This window comes from Mustelus asterias, unplaced genomic scaffold, assembly GCF_964213995.1.
Source record: "Mustelus asterias unplaced genomic scaffold, sMusAst1.hap1.1 HAP1_SCAFFOLD_1140, whole genome shotgun sequence".
NCBI classification, from domain to species: domain Eukaryota; kingdom Metazoa; phylum Chordata; class Chondrichthyes; order Carcharhiniformes; family Triakidae; genus Mustelus; species Mustelus asterias.
The window spans coordinates 8,566-30,212 of record NW_027591085.1 but is presented as its reverse complement, the minus strand read 5'-3'; the positions used below and the strand labels follow the sequence as shown (position 1 = coordinate 30,212).

Sequence of the window (21,647 nt, the reverse complement as noted above, 5' to 3'; positions counted from 1 at the left end):
CCCACTGCTGTATCACAGTGACAGACACCCGTACAAAAACTGCACTTGCTCTGTTCAGTACTGCCGCTCAATATTCACTTCAAATGGACCATTTGTTCTGCTCTAACTTAAAATGTAGGCAACTGTTTATATAACACAATCTATCAGAAATATTAAAACGATAGTGCTGTACTTGCTGAAACGACAATAAATATAAAGTCAGTGAAAAGCTCACCCCGTTATATCGGTGACTTTGTTAAATTTTACTGTTAAATGCTTTCTTTGTTACTTTTTAAACACGATTATGGTTTGGTTCTGACCACTGTCGATGATATTACATTTAAAACAGATACTGACCTTCAGGTTATGATGGAAGTTGCTGAATTCCCTCTCGAGCTGTTCTTGTTCGGGTCCATCCCTGGTTCCTCTCGCTGTGGTCTCTTGCACAGTAATAGATGGCGGTGTCTTCGGTCTTCAGGCTCGTCATGTCCAAAGCGAAGATGCTGTTTGAAAGGTCTTTGGACGCAGTAAATCGGCCCTGAATCCCGGAGGCGTAATAGTTGCTTGATGAAGTATAGTAGCTAACCAGCCACTCCAGGCCCTGCCCGGGAACCTGTCGGATCCAACCCGTGTAGTAGCCTCCAAGATCGAATCCGCTGGTTTTACAGGTCAGTTTCAGGGAGCCTCCGGGACGCCCGGTCTCTGCCTCTGGCTGAGTCAACACAACCTCCGACTGGACACCTGTAAAAATAGATCAGGAAACCCGAGGATTAATCTTGGTGACATGGTTGCTGACTCTGGACCATTCCAGAGATAGACTAACATTGAGACAGTAACAATGAGGGACTTGGACAATTAAAAAAAACTACTCACCGGAGAAGAAAGTCAGCAACAAACTGAGAGAAATCGCCGACCTCATCCTTCTGGTAAATTGGGGGAAATGGTTGTGTCAGGAACTCAGTGAACAAACCAGCTCCCGGACTGTTGGATTCCGGTCCCAGTGAGCGTCATTTAAATACCCGGCAGAAGGGGGCGGCTTTCCAGGCGCCGCCTGTTGATTCCCTGCTGGAGGCGGCGACTGGGTCCACGTCCCACCTTCCACACGCCAACAGAATGGACTCCGAGATTTACAATAGGTTAATATTAAAATGGGCATTTTATCTGTGTCGGGATATTTGTTTGGCTGAATATGTTCAATGTATTGTCTCCATTATTTCTGATGGTGATATTGCAGTTCATCAGCTCTTTATTTAAAAAAGAAACTAATTCCATTGTAAATATGGTGCTTTTATTACCACGCCCCTGACAAGAACACAACTCTAACAATGATGAAATAACATTTTTGGAAAATAAGGAGACCGTCAGTCTATTTTGCAACAATTCCGGGTCTGTCACATTACAATAATAAAGCATCATTTATCAGAAGAATTGTTATCGATTTCTGTAACTAAATGTGGGGGATGAACAAAGTGATTCTATTTACAGTGTGGATGGCTATCACTGTACAATTTGGGTTCGGAGATGAGAAGAAACTCTCACACAATACAATGTTTCTCCTTATATTTGTCAAACTGTCCAATCTCGAAGACAACCCTTTGAAAATAATAAGAATCCAGCCCTCCTGAGAATTAAACACTGAGTTGATTGTGAAACATAAAAATAAATCGACTTTTGACAGAGAATTTAATGAATCGGAACGGACACGGAGATCATGAAAGTTCTCCTTCAGCATCTAAATAATTGCAGCTCAATCTGTAGGCCACCGGCTGTCGAACATTCGCTGGTATTGCGAACACAGGATATCAGGGCTATGCGGCACATTGCAAATATCACAAGAATAAATGTTTTATCTTCCATTGAATCAGGCAATGAAGTGATCAAGTAGATAAGGTTGTTAAAAAGGCATATGGTGTCTTGGCGTTTATTGGTAGGGGGATTGAATTTAGGAGTCGTAGCGTTATGTTGCAACTGTACACAACTCTGGTGCGGCCGCACTTGGAGTACTGTGTGCAGTTCTGGTCCCCACATTACAGGAAGGATGTGGAGGCTTTGGAGAGGGTGCAGAGGAGGTTTACCAGGATGTTGCCTGGTATGGAGGGGAGATCCTATGAGGAGAGGCTGAGGGATTTGGGATTGTTTTCGCTGGAAAGGCGGCGGCTAAGAGGGGATCTTATTGAAACATATAAGATGATTAGAGGTTTAGATAGGGTGGATAGTGATAGCCTTTTTCCTCTGATGGAGAAATCCAGCACGAGGGGGCATGGCTTTAAATTGAGGGGGGGTAGTTATAGAACCGATGTCAGGGGTAGGTTCTTTACCCAGAGGGTGGTGAGGGATTGGAATGCCCTGCCAGCATCAGTAGTAAATGCGCCTAGTTTGGGGGCGTTTAAGAGATCCGTAGATAGGTTCATGGACGAAAAGAAATTGGTTTAGGTTGGAGGGTCACAGTTTTTTTTTTTAACTGGTCGGTGCAACATCGTGGGCCGAAGGGCCTGTTCTGCGCTGTAATGTTCTATGTTCTATGTTCTATGTTCTAAGTTTATTTATTAATGTCACAAGTAGGCTTACATTAACACTGCAATGAAGTTACTGTGAAAATTCCCGTGTCGCCACATTGCGGCGTCTGTTCGGGTACACTGAGGGGGAATTTAGCCTGGCCGTGAACCTTACCTGCATGCCTTTTTGGACTGTGGGAGGAAACTGGAGCACCCAGAGGAAATCCGCGCATACACGAAAAATGTGCAGACTCCGCACAGACACTGACCCAAGTTGGGAAGCAAACCTGTGGCCCTGGCGCTGTGAGGCAATAGAGCTAACCACTGTGCCACCCTGCCACCCACCATTCCACAAGAGATGTATGATTCAAATTCAACACACATTTTGCAAAGTAAGTCAATGGAAGAGAATGCTCCAGCCACAGACATATCTCAGTCATAGCATCACGGGAAAGATATTTGCTGGGGTCACACTTGGAAAACATCATCTGCTTGCAGACCGGGTGTTCCTGATGTGCAGTGTAGTGACTGTGTTGGAACATTTACTCCAGACAACAACCTCTCCATGTTCCATATGTGTCCATATCTTTAACGTACTTTGGTCAATCACGCGAAGACATTCAACACCGTCAGCACGGCAAAGACTACAGGATTTTGGTGATAACTGGCTCCACACCAAAGTTCCTAATATCCATTCATAATACAAAAACGATAACACACAATGACAAATGGTAGCTTCATGGGCAGCACTTGTGGCAGAACTAACCTTTCAAAAATTGTCCTCCTCAATCATCAGAAAAGGTAACATATGTAAAGGAAGCCAATCTGAATTGGATGTGTTTATTGTGCGTCCAACATGTACTGTAAATGGAAGAATGCAAGTGATCATTTTGAAATTAATTTCTATAAACATGATGTATTTCACAAAACACACGCACACCAAGATGCTCAATTTTTGTTCCGCCAGGATCACTCGATTCCCGAAATGATTGAAAATGAGTCCAAATATAGATAAAAAATTTAAATTAAAAGGTGAATAGAGAGTGCGTGCCCTTGACATCGACACAGCATTTGACCTTTTGTAGCATCAAGGAACCCGAGCGAAACTGCAGTTAATGGAAATCAGGGGGGAAAACAGTCCACTGGCTGGAGCACAAAGGAAGATGCTTGTTGTTGTTAATGGTTAATCATCTCAGTCACAGGGCTCTGCAGGAATTCTTCAGGTTAGTGACCTAGCCCCAAGATTCAGCCATCATCAAAGTTCATATGTGGGACGTTCACTGATGATTGAACAAATTTCAGCACCAATTCCGACTCCTGAGGTACTGACACAGTCTGTGTCCATATGAAGCAGGACTTAGAAAACATTCAGTCTTGGGCTAATGAGTGGCAAGTAACACTAATGCCACACAAGTGGCAGGCAATGACCCTCTCCAACAAGGGAGATTCCAGCCATCTCCCCTTGACACTAAGCAGCATTACGAGCGCAGAATCCCTCACTATCAACATCCTGGACATTATACTTCGTGAAAATCTGAACTGGAACAGGCATTTAAATCATGTGGCTGCAACAGCAGGTCTGATGCCAGGAGTTCTGCGGCGAACATCTCACCACCTGAATTCCCAAACCCTATCCATCATCTACAAGGCAAAAGTCAGGAGTATGAACAAAGAACAAAAAACAGTACAGCACATGAACAGGCCCTTCTGCCCTCCAAGTCTGTTCCAACACAGATGATTGAATATTCTCTACTTGCCTAACTTGTGCCACTCAAAAAGCTCAATGCCATTATGGAAAAAGTAGCTGTCTCGAAGAACACCCCACCCACCAGCTTCCCAAAGCTTGCCACCACATTCTCAAAGGAAATTAGGATTTGGAAACAAAAGTTGACTTCACATAAGTGACACCAAAATCTCATGAAACAATTTTAAACATTTCACATCCCTGCTTATATTCAACTCGCCTCTGACCCTGTCTGTATTACACTCGGCTCTGCCTGGATCACATTCCATGAGGTCCTATCTAAGTTTTTTCCTGCACTCTGCTCAATTTGAGGTGTTCATATACGAGGCACAGGCCCTGTGAATATTATAATTTCTAAGTTATGGCTGCACTTAGCCAGTTCTCTTCTAATCTGACAAGAGGCCGTGTCTTAATTCTTACTGCCTCAGGACATTTAACACTGTATACTAAACTGGAAATACTGTCTTCATGCATTACACATGGTACTGTCACATTTATTATACTAATAGTTCATTAGATTTTAATAGTTTAGGTCTTGCTTAAGTTAATGCTTCACCAGTCCATGTATTTGATTATTTAAGACTGTCATGTCTCCGTTTCATTGTACGTCGCAATACGTCCTAATAGCTGCTTTGTCCGAACCACAGTGTGTATCAGTCGAGGTCCTGCATCAACAATTACCACGAATAAAATGGGCTCTGTCTCAGTTTATATCATTCTAGGTACTGTATCAGTAATTATCACTAACACACTGGACTCTGTCTCAATTTAAACCGGTCTCAGTCCTCTATCAGTAGTTATTACTAATGCACTTGGCTCCATCTCAGTTCATACAAGTCTCGCTCCAGTATCATTAATTACTCGGCTCTGTCTCAGTTCATATCGCTCAAGCTCCTATATCCAGTGAAACTGCACTAAAACACTGTCTCCGTTTGCTTTTCCTTGACAATGTCATAAATATTTTTTTAATGTTTCTGTCATGGGATGGTGGGTGTCATTGGAAATACCAGTATTTGATATTTGACCATCCCCACTTGGCAGTCGGCACTAACTCATTTCTATTTTATTGGATCAGGCCCCTGTTTATATTAAAATACAGTCTGGTTCTGTTATCTGCTAGACCAGAACTCAGTTTATATTGCACTGGACACTCTCTCTGGATATTTAATATTTGATACTGACCCTGTATATATTTCACTAGACTGTGTCAGTGTTATTCCTTCACTTAACTATGTCTCTGTTTGAGTTATGTCTGTATTACTACACGGTTCTGCGAGAAGAAGAGATAATATATTGGGATAAAAACATTGCTATCAGGCAGGATCCAGAAACGGGCAGTATTGGATCGACAGTATTTGGTTGGTGCAGTCTTGGAGGGCCGACGGGCCTTTTCCTGTGCTGTAATTTTCTTTCTTTTTTGTTCTTTGTTGACAGTGCATGCTACACAGGGCTTGGTATCCATTTTCAATGCAGTTAGCAGAAGTAGACTTCAGATATCTCTTCTTCTTTTCCAGTGCCCAAAACCTCATCAAGTTTGCACATGCAGAAGGATGCAGAGAATTGTGTTCCCCCAACCAATTTCATCATTACTGGCATTGACTGATTAAAAACTGAGACTATGTCCAATGCAATATAAACGTGGACACGATCAATTGCAGAAATAAGATTGCATCTAGTTTGATACAAGCAGAGACAGATCTAAATTAATGTAAACAGAGACAACGTCTCGCTTAATATAAACAGAAACATGGTGACGTATAATATAAACAGGGTCAGCTTCAAGTTTAGTATAAACAGATAAAACATCCAGTTTAATATGAGTAGAGACAGGCAATATAAAATTCTACGTGCAATATAAAAAGAGTTAAGGTCTAGTGAAAAATAAACAAAGGCATGGCTTCATAATATAAGTTGACACAGGGGAAATTTACTGTAATATAAAGAGACTGCTTCAGTCCCCATGAAATTTGTAGAGACGGCCGACTGTCCCATCAAAATCTTACAGGACAGGAGGAACATCGGGTTAGCTGCAGAATGCAAAGTTCCCTCTGCATTGCCAAATTAAACACTCCCAAGGCAGAAATAGCATGAGTTAGATACAAGTGAATCTCCCTCTACACTATCCAAATGAAACACTCCCAGAACAGTATACTGTCTGGAAACAGAATGAAACTCCCTCTATAAAGTCTGCTCAAACAAAATGAAGGCAGAAAGAGTATGGACTCTCTTATAGATAAAACCTCTTCTGCACTCTTCCATTAGAGATTCGGGAGGCAGGTTTACATTAGTGTTAGTTACAGGGGAAAGACCGTCTACACAGTTCTATAAAACACACCCAGGTCAGGTACAGCAGAAATTAGATACGGATTAAATCTTCCTTGACAAAGTCATATCAAACATTCAAAAGGCAGGTACAGTGAGTTTAGATGCAGAGTAAATATTCCTTGACACTGTCCAGTCAAATACTCCAAGGACAGGGACAGCACCGGCTAAATATAGGGAAAGATCCTTCGATATTGCCACATCGAATCCTTATCACTTGGTACATCTCTGTTAGATACAAAAAAAAATGTCTCAAGCATTTCAAGATCACAGGATGCTCAAGAGATCTTTTAGAGTAAATCTCACTCACGGATCCAATTTATTGAAATACATTCTTTTAGGAGCCTATAACTCTGGCTGAGAGAATACATTGGGCAGACACTGACTTTAAACTGTGGAGTGAAGACGATGAACCATCGTGGAGAGACAAAGAACAAAGAACAAAGAACAGTACAGCACAGGAAACAGGCCCTTCGGCCCTCCAAGCCTGTGCCGCTCCTTGGTCCAACTAGACCAATCGTTTGTAGCCCTCCATTCCCAGGCTGCTCATGTGACTATCCAGGTAAGTCTTAAACGATGTCAGCGTGCCTGCCTCCACCACCCTACTTGGCAGCGCATTCCAGGCCCCCACCACCCTCTGTGTAAAAAACGTCCCTCTGATGTCTGAGTTATACTTCGCCCCTCTCAGCTTGAGCCCGTGACCCCTCGTGATCGTCACCTCCGACCTGGGAAAAAGCTTCCCACTGTTCACCCTATCTATACCCTTCATAATCTTGTATACCTCTATTAGATCTCCTCACATTCTCCGTCTTTCCAAGGAGAACAACCCCAGTCTACCCAATCTCTCCTCATAGCTAAGACCCTCCATACCAGGCAACATCCTGGTAAACCTTCTCTGCACTCTCTCCAATGCCTCCACGTCCTTCTGGTAGTGCGGCGACCAGAACTGGACGCAGTACTCCAAATGTGGCCTAACCAGCGTTCTATACAGCTGCATCATCAGACTCCAGCTTTTATACTCTATACCCCGTCCTATAAAGGCAAGCATACCATATGCCTTCTTCACCACCTTCTCCACCTGTGTTGCCACCTTCAAGGATTTGTGGACTTGCACACCTAGGTCCCTCTGTGTTTCTATACTCCTGATGACTCTGCCATTTATTGTATAACTCCTCCCTACATTATTTCTTCCAAAATGCATCACTTCGCATTTATCCGGATTAAACTCCATCTGCCACCTCTCCGCCCAATTTTCCAGCCTATCTATATCCTGCTGTATTGCCCGACAATGCTCTTCGCTATCCGCAATTTCAGCCATCTTCGTGTCATCCGCAAACTTACTGATTACACCAGTTACACCTTCTTCCAAATCATTTATATATATCACAAATAGCAGAGGTCCCAGTACAGAGCCCTGCGAACACCACTGGTCACAGACCTCCAGCCGGAAAACGACCCTTCGACCACTACCCTCTGTCTCCTATGGCCAAGCCAGTTCTCCACCCATCTAGCCACTTCCCCTTGTATCCCATGGGCCTTAACCTTCTTAACCAACCTGCCATGTGGGACTTTGTCAAATGCCTTACTGAAATCCATACAGACGACATCCATGGCCCTTCCTTCATCAACCGTTTTTGTCACTTCCTCAAAAAACTCCACCAAATTTGTAAGGCACGATCTCCCTCTTACAAAACCATGCTGTCTGTCACTAATGAGATACAAAACCAGAAAGGAGAAAGACAGAGAAAGAGATGAAACACATGAAATTTCTACGAACACATTTGCCGTGTTATTATATTTCGGGATCAGAGGAATTATTTCCGAATTCTAAACATAGATATCATCATGATGTTTTTCTTCACATAACTGATAAATAAATAATGTTGAAAAACAACCATTACTGGGATCCGTTGATTGATTTGCATGGTTGTCTCTATTTCTGTGCTGTGTTCGTGGGGAAATATTTGTTGTGTTTTTGTCAGTCAACAATCTAATTTGGAATTTCTATTTTTGTATTTATTTACATAAACACCTCACTGGTTACAACGAAATGTCCATGACAGCAAAACCAGATAAACCGTCACTTATTGATAAGTTTCAACTCAAAATAGAGGTTTATTTTAAGAATATTAACAGTTGGTTCAAAATGAATAGAAACGTTTTGAACATTCATTACACCAGTTGTATTTAATTAAAAGAAAATGAAAAATTCCATTTCAGAATTAGTTCTGTAAGTTCTGATGTCACAATTAGTAAAGCATCTGTGAACAGGCAGATATTAATTTGATTGAGCATTTAATATGTTTAAACTAGATAAGTTAAAACAAAGAAACAGATCTGATGTCTGAAGTATTCCTGTCACAAATAGTGATCACACTCACACAAGGGAAGAATAAAAAATCCAGTGTGGTTATCAATGAGAGATACAATTAGCTTTGCTGCCTCACAGCGACAGAGAAGCGGGTTCGATTCCAACCTCAGGTGACTGTGTGTGGTTTTCACATTCTACCCATATCCATGTGAGTTTCCTCCGAGAGCTCCAGTTTCCTTCCACAGTCCAAGGATGTGCAGGTTAGGTGGATTGGCTATGATAAATTGCCCCTTAGCGTCCAATGATGTGCAACTTAGAATCATAGAATCCCTACAGTGCAGAAGGAGACCATTCGGTTCATCAAGTCTGCACCAGCTATCCAGCAAAGCATCCTTCCCAGGCCCAAGGTGGATTGTCTATGCTAAATTTCCTGTTAGTGTCCAATGATGTGTAGATTCTGGCTATTAGCATGTGAATATGTGTTGTTGTCGGGATAGCGTGAAGGCTGGGCCCAGGTAGGATGCTCTGCTGGAGAACCACTGCAGACTTGTTGGACCGAATGGCCTCTTTTTGAACTGTCGGGATTCTATGATTTTATGCTGCTATGATCAGAGAGAAGAGTGACTATATTCGCATTAATCACAGCGCTTCCAAAGAATTACAACTTACATTTTGGTGGAACTTGCATTTATAGAACACTTTACCCGACCTCATGTCGTCCCAAAGTTCTTAAAGCTCACTGATGTACCTTTGCTGAATTTACTCACTGCTGTAATGTTGGAAATATAGCAGTATAATTTGCGTAAACTTGCTCCAACAAACCGAGATGTGACAAATGGCAAGTAAATTTGCGATTTTATTTGAAGAATGAGAATTTGGGTAGGATATTGGGCAGAACAGCCTTGCCCTTCATAATTATATCAAGAGATTTTGCATCCTGGCATCGATCTTAAATGTGATTCTAGTTCTGGCTCTGCTGATGCCCATTGAGATGCTGAGTAGCACTTTTGTTGTTTTAGTATTAGATTTCCGAAATCTGCAGAACTTTGCACTGCTTTTATTGAATCTCTGGATGTGAGCATCACTGACAAAGCCAACAGTAATTGTCCCTACTGAGAAGGCGATTGTGAGCCACCTAGTTGAAACCTGCCCTCGAGATGATTTTATTGTTTGACTTTCCATAGCAGCTTTGACACAACTGGATGGCTTGCTCGGCAATTTCATTGGTGGCGAAGAGTCATTTTCATCACAGTGGAACTGGAGTCTATGTAGGACAGACAGGGGAAAGTTGGGAATCTTCGATTTTCATGTTATTTCCAAAGAGACGACGTTGTTTGAAGTATAAAAGCAAATTACTGCGGATTCTGGAATTGAAACCAAAAGAATAAATGCTGGAAAATCTCAGCAGGCCTGGTAATATCTGTAAGGAGAGCAAAGAGCTGACGTTTCGAGTCCAGATGGCCCTTTGAAAAAGCTTTGACAAAGGGTCATCTGTGCTCGAAACGTCAGCTCTTCTCTCTCCTTACAGATGATGCCAGACTTGCTGAGATTTTCCAGCATTTTCTCTTTACGTTGTTTTAAGTGTCTTTGGGCGGAGTAAATTGATTCTGAATCCCTGGGGCGGAGGAATTGTAGGTTTGTTCCAAATCTATCCTCCTGAAGAAGACACTATAAACGTTGTCCAGGGACCTGTGGGACCCGAACCATCCAGTTGCTGCCAATATTCGACGCGTTGGCTTTCCAGCTCAGTCTCAGGGAGCCTCAGGGACGCCCGGTTTCTGCCTCTGGCTGAGTGAACATAACCTCCGATTCGATACTTGTAAAAATATAAAGAAAACAATGAAAACGAAAGGCCACACACCCCAAACATACTCTCTCACCTTTTTACATCGGGAACAAGATACAAAAGTATTAGGACACGTACAAACCGACTAAAAAAAACGCTTCTTTCCTGCTGCAATCAGACTTTTGAATGGACCTTCCTCGCATTAAGTTGATCTTTCTCTATACCCTTACTATGACTACAACACTACATTCTGCACTCGCTCGTTTCCATCTCTATGTACGGTATGCTTTCTCTGTGTAGTGCGCAAGAAACAATAATTTTCATTGTATACTAATATGCACGCCAATAATAAATCAAATGAAACCAAACCAAATCAAATCAAATAAATCAAAAACCCTGAGGATTATTCCCGATGAATTGATTGCTGACACTGCGAAATTCCAGAGATAGGCTAACACTGAGGCAGCAACAGTGAGATCCATTGTCATGTCTCTGCTAGTCCAAGAGGTGAAATTGCATTTGAGCATCTGTTATAGAAAAAAAACCAATTTCATTGTAAATTAAGTCCCTTCATTTATCCACCCCTCCACAAGGGAATAGACATAAAGAAGATGACATTAACTTATCAGGGTAAAGATGTCAATCTGATTTGCAATAATTCTGTGTCTCTAACACATTGCATCAAAAATATAATTCATTTAAGGAATTATTATCGATTTATTGTATTTCTGGTGTGGGTAACTATCATTGTAACTTGGGACTGGATATAAGAAGAAAGGAATACAATGGCCTAGTGTTTTTATCGCTAGACAATTAATCCACAAACTCAACTAATGGTCTCAGGATCTGGCTTCGAGTCCCGCCACGGCAGATGGTGGAATTTAAATTCAGTAAAAACATCTGGAATCAAGAATCTACTTATGACCATGATATCATTGCCGATTGTGTAAAAACCTTTCTGGTTCACTAATGTCTTTTAGGGAAGGGAATCTGCTGTCCTTACTTGGTCTGGCCTACATGTGATTCCAGAGCCACAACAATGTGGTTGGCTCTCAACTGCCCTCGGAAAACGAGGTGGGCCATAAATGCTGATCATTCAGCGGCACCCATGTCCATAGAATCCCTACAGAGCAGAAGGAGTCCATTTGGCCTATCGGGCCCGCACCGACACCATTCTCTCCCAGGCCCTATACCCATCACCCCACGTATATTCCCTGCTAATTCCCTTGACACTATGGGACAATTTATCATCGCCAATCAGCCTAAGCAGCACATCCTTGGATCGTATGAGTAAATAGGCAGACAATTGGAGAATGTGCATGCTCCACAGAGACAGTGACTCCACACAGACCCAAACCGGTAATTGAGCCCGGGTCCCTGGCGCTGGGAGGCAGAAGTGCTAACAACTATGCCACTGTGCCTCCCACGAATGAATTCAAAAAAGAAAATCCTCATATGATACAGTATTACACTTTATATTTCTCCAACAGCTCCTTAACCCTGTGACAATTAGCGGTGAACGAAACCTGGTTGGCTTATAATTAATTGATCTGGCAGAGAAACAAAATTGAAATCGACTTTTGACAGAATTGAATAAATCAGGACGGACACAGCGATCAGGAAAATTCTCCGTTAGCATCCAAATCATTGTAGCTCATCTTATTGACCACCGGCTGTCTCACATTCACTGGTAGTGGGAGCACAGGGCATCAGGACTTTGCAGCATATTGCACAATATCACAAGAGTAAATGCTTTATCTTCCACAGAACCAGGTTATGAACTGGACATTTCTTCACAGATTGGCAGCTCTGAGAGGCACTGTTAAATAATCAAAATCAAATTATGCTGCACATTAGAACATGGTACTACTCAGGTACAAGAGACGTTGCCTTTCTAATGAGGGGCAGAAGACTGAGAATATTCCAGGAATCCGCGCTGTTCAAGGCAATTATATGACTTTATTTTACTTTTAATTATTTTCATTTTTGGGCCATTACACTGATCTCATTGGACTGAGGGATTGGGGACATCAAAATCTCTTTCCTGCGCTTCATTGAAGTTGCTCACAAAGTGGCTTTAATTGTTGGAAGGACATTTATTTGTAAGTCATACAAATGAAATAGCACCCAGCCAATTGACTAGTTTCCGATACTGTTTAATCACATAATCAACAGTGCATTCATTAAAAGTATTTGCTTGGAATGAATACCATTTAAAACGTGTCTTTCTTGTGGGAATCAGACATTTATTGCATAACTGGCTAAGTCCCATTTTATCCTTACATATTAACGTTAATCTGTCCACGCAGTGTTTGGCAGCGGTCCAACCTGCTGCCAAATATCCGAAAATATTTACAGGAAGCATCTGAGGGTGTTTGTTCAGAAACTCAAAGATCTGTTTCCTCAGTACTGAGCGCTTGGCTGCAAGCCAACTTCAAACTCTCAGCATTGTCAATGGGGCCTATTTATAAATAAATCTGCCCAGCAACAGTACTGGAGGCAACTTGATTATTTTTAATGTTGTAAACCTGTATGAATGTTTCCCATTTCTTTGGAAAAGAAAGTTTCCATCTTCTCTGGCTCCTTGTTAGCAACAATGATGATCTCTCCAACACAACAAAACACTGTGGTCGATGGATAGAAATAAATACAGGCAGATTGTGAGAGTTGATTCAGAGAGGTGATATATCTTATACTGCATAAACATGTATGTTTGTGTTTTATTTCACTTGATTCTTCCATGGGACGAGGGAGTCTCTGGAAAGTCCAACATTTGTTTCCTGTGCTTAATTTATTTTCAACTGAGGGGTGTGCTAGGGCATTTCGGAAGGCATTGCCCAGTTACACATACTGCTGCCTGTCTGTAGTCACACCCTGGTGAGACCAAGTAGGGATGGCAGATTTCCTTGATTGGGGAATCAGAGAGGTTTATCTGGTCGCTGTAAGTATGAATCCAGATTTATTGATTGAAATCAAATTCCACCAGCTGCCATGGTCGGATTTAATCTCGTGTTCCCTCATCACTGGCCTGGGCTTCTGGATTACTGCTCCACTGGCATTAATATTACGCCACCATCGACACAAGAAATAAATAAATGCCTGTGTTGATGCAGGGATGAACGATAGTTGGATACCTGAATGTTTTCATTGAGGAATCAGTGAATGGACTGATGGATGCGACGATAGCTGGTCCTGAAATTGGTTGTTCTACATTCGCTTACTTGTGTTTTACTACTTCAAAAATCGAATCTAGTCCTTTATTACAATTGTGTCAGTCTGCAACCTTTAATCCTTCCAGATTTTCTGGGTGAAATCCATCCCCGGGATACCGGGAACAAATGAATTGAACCTCACTAAGATTAGTCTCATTTTTCCCCATGTTGGTGGTAAATCTTCAAATCCAAAATGGAAAGAGGGAACATGATTAGGTTGATGAGGGAGGATTGTAATATTTGGAACATGTGGCCTTTCCAGTGCAACACAATCACTCAACAGATCATCACCCAAATTAGTGAAGCCTAATAAATAAATAATGTGGCAACGAAAATATTGTGTAACTCACTGGACAGCTTGAAGTTTTGAATTACTTTCCAGAACTGTGTAAAAATGAATCGGGATTTTTAAGCTTCTATAAATTCATATAAGATACAGATACTTTCAGTTATACAGCCATTTTTAAAATGGTGACGCATTCCAGTTATTTATCAGGAGTTTCTGTGTGATGATGAGGTGATTACTTGTAATAAAACGTAGAGGCTGCTGGGTAGCTGCTACTATTTGGTCTGATTTAAATCAATTTCCCGCTGAATTCTGAGGCAGATTTGATTCTTTCGTGACAGAAAGGCGAATGCTGTCTCAATACATTTGAATCTCAATAAATTGTACTAAATAAACTGCAATTATATTCGCATCAAATAAAATACTGACAATAATTGGTGAAATATTAATTAATTTTTGTGTATTGAAGATTATTGGTAATATTGGTGCCAAAAAGGGAGAATCTACCCATTGCTCCTTTTCACTCAATGATATTATGATACTGAATCACCCACTATAAACATCGTCAGGGTTACCAATGGCTAACAAGAATATAAGAACATAAGAAGTAGGAGCAGGAGTAGGCCACCTAGCCCCACGAGCCTGCCCCGCCATTCAATAAAACCATGGCTGATCTGATAGTAAGTTCCACTTACCCGCCCGCTCCCCATAACCCTTAATTCCCTTATTGATCAGAAATCTATCTACCTGTGACTTAAACATATTGAACGAGGTAGCCTCCACTGCTTCAATGGGCAGAGAATTCATTCCAAAGATTCGCTACCCTCTGAGAGAAGAAGTTCCTCCTCAACTCTGTTCTAAACTGACTCCCCCTTATTTTGAGGCTGTGTCCTCTCGTTCTTGTTTCCTTTCTAAGTGGAAAGAATCTCTCTGCCTCTACCCTGTCTAGTCCGTTCATTATCTTATATGCCTCTATACGATCTCTCCTCAGCCTTCTAAACTCCAATGAGTACAGGCCCAATCTATTCAATCTCTCCTCATAAGCTAACCCCCTCATCTCCGGTATCAACCTGGTGAACCTTCTCTGTACTCCCTCCAAGGCCAATATATCCTTCCGCAAATAAGGGGACCAAAATTGCACACAGCACTCTAGTTGCGGCCTCACCAGTACATTGTAGAATTGCAGCAAGACCTGCCTGCTTTTATACTCCATCCCCTTCGCGATAAAGGCCAACATTCCATTTGCCTTCTTGATCACCTGCTGCACCTGCAAACTGAGTTTTTGCGATTCATGCACAAGGACCCACAGGTCTCTCTGCACAGTAGCATGTTGTAATTTTTCATCATATAAATAATAGTCCATTTTACTATTATTGCTTCCAAAGTGGATAACCTCACACTTGTCAACGTTATATTCCATCTGCTGCATTATAATCGCTGCATTAACGAGGTATATAAATGCTCCGGCTGGAATATCAGGTCAGCCTGCTGTGAGTAACCCACCTCCAGACTCCCCAAACCTGTGCACCAACTACACGACATAAGTCAGGAGAGTAAAAGGGTTCTTTCCACTTGCTTGAATAAGTGGAGCTCAAACAACATTCAAGAATCTTCATACCATTCAGGACAAAGCAGCCGGCTTGACTGGCATAGAATTTGAAAATGCTCACTCCCTCCACCACAGAGAGCAGTATTATGTACCATTTACAAGTTTCACTTCCGAAACTCACCAAGACTCCTTAGGCAGCAACTTCCAACCACACGACAGTTACCATCTGGAAGGACAGGGGTAACAGTTACCAGGGAATATCACCTATAAATTCCCCTCCAAATCAGTCATATACCTGACTTGTAAACATATCGTCCTTCCTACACTGTCGCTGGATTGAAATCCTAGAACAGCACAGTGTGGGTACCTACACCACAGGTTCTGCAGCAATTCAAGAAGTTAGCTCATCACCAGCTTACTAAGGGCAATTAGGTATAGGCAACAAATGCTGACTTAGCCAGCAACACCCATGTCCCTTGAATTAAAACTTAAATGCATTAATGTTTATGAATGGATGATAACTTGCGAACAAAATTGTGCAACTTTGTGAATGGATGGCAATTGGTGAAAATAAACACCAACTTTATGACCTTCTCTTTCTCTGCCAGAAGATAGGTTCCGTTCCACAGGAGATTCATGATTCAAAAACATCACACTATCCGAAGACAAGGCCGACAGAGGAGACGGCAACATCTGCAGCAGTATCTCAATCATAGCATCACGGGAAAGGCCTTTGATAGGATTACAATTTTGTTACTCATCTGCTGCAAGACCGGGATTAATCTGAAGCACAGTGTTGTGGTTGTGTTGGAAGATATTCGTATCATAACCATACTTTCGTGAATCGCAAGAAGACATTCGACACTCGCATCAGAGCAGAGACTGCAAGATTTGGGGGAACTAGGCTCTCCACCAAAAAGTCCTCGGTCTCATTCATGACACACAAAACGACAATCTACAACCACAACTGATAGCGTCATGGGCAACACTTGTAGTTGAATAAAACTCTCAAAAGTTGTCCTCCTCAGTCATCAACAAATTTGACATATGCAAAAGAAACCAAACTGAAATGAATGTGTTTACTGTGTTTCTAACTTCTATTGTAAATGGAAGGATGCCGGTTATCATTGTGACATTGATTTGTAAACAATATGACATTTTTCCAACAACGCACACAGACACACACACACACATTCTCTCTTGTTCTCATTCTGTCCCACAAATTGTCTCCCTTTCATACGCACGTACACGTACAGAAATAGAAACACACACACACACACACACACACACACGCACACACAAACACACACACACTTTCCTTCAACTTAAAACTCCATCTTGGCTTCCGAGGAATCTTCAGAGATAATGACCCCAACTATCTTTCAGATGGAACGATGAAGAAATAAACTTTCCCCAACGCCATGTTTGATGAGCTGGACGTTAAAGGTCCCATGGTCTCCAACAGCGCCCTGGTCAACATCCCTCCTTTTAACCAAAATGAACAAAAATACATTACCATGGATTGAGCTATTTTGATCTGATTCTGACCTGGCAACATCGGAACATAGCCGCAGGAATAGGCCATTCAGCTCCTCGAACTCGCCTCGCCATTCAATAAGTTCATGGCTGATCTGTGGCCGAATACATGTACCTTCCCTCGGCCCATGTTGATACCCCTGTTCAATAAAAGAAAATCGATCTCAGACTTCAATCTAACAATTGAACCAGCACCCACCGGCGTCTGCGGAAGAGAGTTCCAAACATCCATCTCTCTCTGCGTGTACAAATTCTTTCTATTAACTCCTCTGAACGGCCTGTCCCTATTTTTTTAAACTATGGCCCTTTATTCTCGAACTTTCAACGTGTGGAAACATTTTATCTTTATCTACCTTCCCTGTAAATATTTCATAGATTTCTATCAGAGCAGCCCTCAACCTTCTGAATTCGAGAGAAAAAGTCTTAATTTGTCTGATCTCTCCTCGCATCTTGCGTTGAACTCCCTCCAGAGCCAACATCTTTCCAAAGATTTGTTGCCCATGCCTGCTCACAGTACTCTTTTTGTGGTCTAACAAAGATTTCCACAATTGCAGTACAACATCTGCATCCCTATACTCCAGTCCTTTGGGTATGAAGGCCAGCATTCCGTTGGCCTTAATGTCTATTTTCTGCATCAGTTCGTGGCATTTTGAGAAACTATGCGCCTGAAGCCCCAAATCTCGTTGGGCATCCACTAAATTTAATTTTGTGCCTTCTAAAAATACCTTGATCTATCATTTGGACATTTGACTTTCCATGCCATTATCTAAGCCATTAATGAATACTGTCAATAATTGAGGCCCCAAGACAGATTCCTGCGGGACACCACTTAAGCTGCATGATTCAGCAACGTACGTGTACAATTCGTTGCACCTTACAATTTGGCACCTTCCGCAGAAGGGGATGTGGTATTACATTAATGGATGTGAATTCGTGGTACATTCATACCATAGATCATACCTAACAGCGATATTTTCACAGTAACTGTAATTACAGAGTTTTGCCAGCAGATGGAAATGAAATCTTGATGGGTTACATTACATGACGCAATGAATGCCGCAATAAATACTACACTGGACCCTGTATCTGTTCATTTTGAATTGACCTCCATATGTATCTATTTAGAATGGGCACAGTCTCTGATTATACTACATTATATTATATGGCACCCTGTTTAAACTAATATTGCACCAGCACATGTCAATGTATACATCACACAATCACTCTGATCCGAATATTTCCAGGAAGGATCAAACTTTGCAGTTCTGCCGCATGCAGTCCTGAATGGTCATGGACATTAAAACAATTAACCGCAGCAGGAGCCTCAAATAAAACCCACATTCTTAATGATGTGGGACCTCAGCAAAGGGTAAAGAAACAAAACTGAAACAATTGCTACCATCTCCAGCCGGAAGTGCCGAGAAGATGTTCCATCTCAGCCTCCTCCTGAGGTCCCCAGCATCACAGATGCCAGTTTCCAAGCAGTTCAATTCATTTCACAGTGTAACATTGGAAGAGGAATAGGCCATTCAAGCCCTGGAGCCCGCTCCGCCATGCAATATGTTCATGATTGATCTGTGGCCTAACACTGTGCTGAAGGCTTTGGACACTGCAAAGGTTATTGGTCCTGACAATATTTCAGCAATAATAATGACGATTTGTGCTCTGGAGCTAGCTGCGCCCCAGCCAATCTATTCAAGTATATACATCACGGTCACAGACCCAACAGTATGGAAAATTGGCAGACATGTCCTGTCACGAAAAGCAGGGAAAATCCAATCCGGCCAATTATCGCCCAATGCGTCCTCACTCGATCAACGTAATAGAAAGTATCAAGGATCATCCGATCAGCAATAATAATAATAATCTGCTCAATGATGCTCTCTCTGGGTCCCACTAGGGGCACGCGGTTCCAGAAATCATTTAAACTTAGTCCAAATATAGTAGAAATAGCTGATTTAATAAGGTAAGGTGAGAGTGCCTGCCCTCGACAATAACGCAGCACTTGACCGATTGTGGCATCAATAAGCCCGAGCGAAGCTGCAGTCAATGGGGATCCGGGGGTAAACATTCCACTGGCTTCAGTCAAACCGAACATAGAGTAAGATGGTTGTGGTTGTTGAAAGCCAATCATCTGAGTCACAGGGCATTGCTGCAGGAAGTCCTCAGGATAGTGCCCTCGGCCTAATCTTCACCCTTCATTGGAAGGTCAGAAGTGGGATGTTCACTAATGATTGCACAGTGTTCAGCACATTTGCGACTCCTCAGATGCTGAAGCAGTCCGTGTCCATATGCAGCAAGACTTAGAACACATTCAGGCTTTTCTGAGGATTAGAGAATAACATTCACGCCACACAAGTGGCAGGCAATGACCTTCTTCAAGTAAGAGAGATTCCAAACATCTCCCTTTGACACTAAATGGCATGACGACCGCTGAAACCCCCACTATCATCATTCTGTGAATTACCGTTGATTAAAAAACTGAATTGGGACAGCCATGTAAATAATATTGCGACAAGAACATGTCAGAGGCTGGGAATTTTGTGTTGAGTCACTCACCCCCTGACTTCTCAAACCCTCTCTATCATGTACAGGGCAAAGGTCAGGAGTCTGATTGAATGTTCTCCACTTGTCGGACGTGTGACCCTGAAGCAACACCCAAATATCTCGAAACCACCCAGCAAAAAGCAGGTTGCTCGATGAACGCCCCACACACCACTTGAAGCATTCACTCTCTACGTCACAGATGTACAACTCCAGTAGTGTGAGCTATACACAACTTACATAGCAGCAACATAATCCTTCGATAGCACCTTCCAAACACATTCATTCTGATACTTAAAACGACAAGGGCAGCAGATGCACGAGAACACAATTACCTGCAAGTGCCCATAAAGCCCACACGCCATCTTGACTGTATATTTCAGTGTCAATGGATGAAAACCTTGTAATTCCCTTCCTGTCAGCACTGTGCGTGTATTTACTCTGTGGAATTCAATGGCTCGAGAAGAGGGCTCACCACTACATTCTCAAAGGGAAAAACGAAGTGGCAACAAATGCTACTTTACCAGTGACACAAAAATCTCATAAAATAACTTTAAACAAAGAACAAAGAACAAAGAACAATACAGCACAGGAACAGGCCCTTCGGCCCTCCAAGCCCGCGCCGCTCCCCGGTCCAGGATTGAATCCTGAATCCAGGATCCCCGCCCAATTTTCCAGCCTATCTACATACCAATATCCTATCCACCGAGCTGTCCCTCACAGCTACGATGCTTTGTTCATTACAACCTATTAACTTACTCCCACCCCCCCATTCCAGACCATGTGATCTCCAGGGAGAGGCGAAAACCCAGAGTGAAAAACCCCAGGGCCAATATGGGGAAAAAAAATCTGGGAAATTCCTCTCCGACCCCCTGAGGCGATCGAAACGAGTCCAGGAGATCACAATGGCCCCGATCGGAAAATGCTTCCCAACCCTAGTCATTTCCACTTCCACGAACACCATATGAATTCCCTGCCCCCGAGACAGGTTCCCAACTATCCGCAGTCTCACTCTGTACTGGCACCAGCAAGATGATCGTAGAATGAAGCCTTGAAACGAGAAACCAGGAACAATTAGCCCGCGCCGCTCCCTGGTCCAAACTAGACCACTCTTTTGTATCCCCCCATTCCCACTCCGTTCATATAGCTGTCTAGATAAGTCTTAAACGTTCCCAGTGTGTCCGCCTCCACCACCTTGCCCGGCAACACATTCCAGGCCCCCACGACCCTCTGTGTGAAATATGTCCTTCTGATATCTGTGTTTAACCTCCCCCCCTTCACCTTGAACCTATGACCCCTCGTGAACGTCACCACCGACCCGGGGAAAAGCTTCCCACCGTTCACCCTATCTATGCCTTTCATAATTTTATACACCTCTATTAAGTCTCCCCTCATCCTCCGTCTTTCCAAGGAGAACAACCCCAATTTCCCCAATCTCTCCTCATAACCAAGCCCCTCCATACCAGGCAACATCCTGGTAAACCTCCTCTGTACTCTCTCCAAAGCCTCCACGTCCTTCTGGTAGTGTGGCGACCAGAACTGGACGCAGTATTCCAAATGCGGCCGAACCAACGTTCTATACATCTGCAACATCAGACCCCAACTTTTATACTCTATGCCCCGTCCTATAAAGGCAAGCATGCCATATGCCTTCTTCACCACCTTCTCCACCTGTGACGTCACCTTCAAAGATCTGTGGACTTGCACACCCAGGTCCCTCTGCGTCTCTACACCCTTTATGGTTCTTCCATTTATTGTGTAGCTCCTCCCTACATTATTCCCACCAAAATGCATCACTTCGCATTTATCAGGATTGAACTCCATCTGCCATTTCCTTGCCCAAATTTCCAGCCTATCTATATCCTTCTGTAGCCTCTGACAAT

At 42.6% G+C, this 21,647-nt stretch overlaps 1 pseudogene; it reads right to left on the bottom strand.

Annotated features, from left to right (window-relative positions):
- Positions 1-343: 343 nt before the first annotated feature.
- LOC144487932 (Ig heavy chain V region pseudogene) lies at positions 344-720 on the bottom strand (annotated as a pseudogene).
- Between the last annotated feature and the right edge of the window lie 20,927 nt (positions 721-21,647).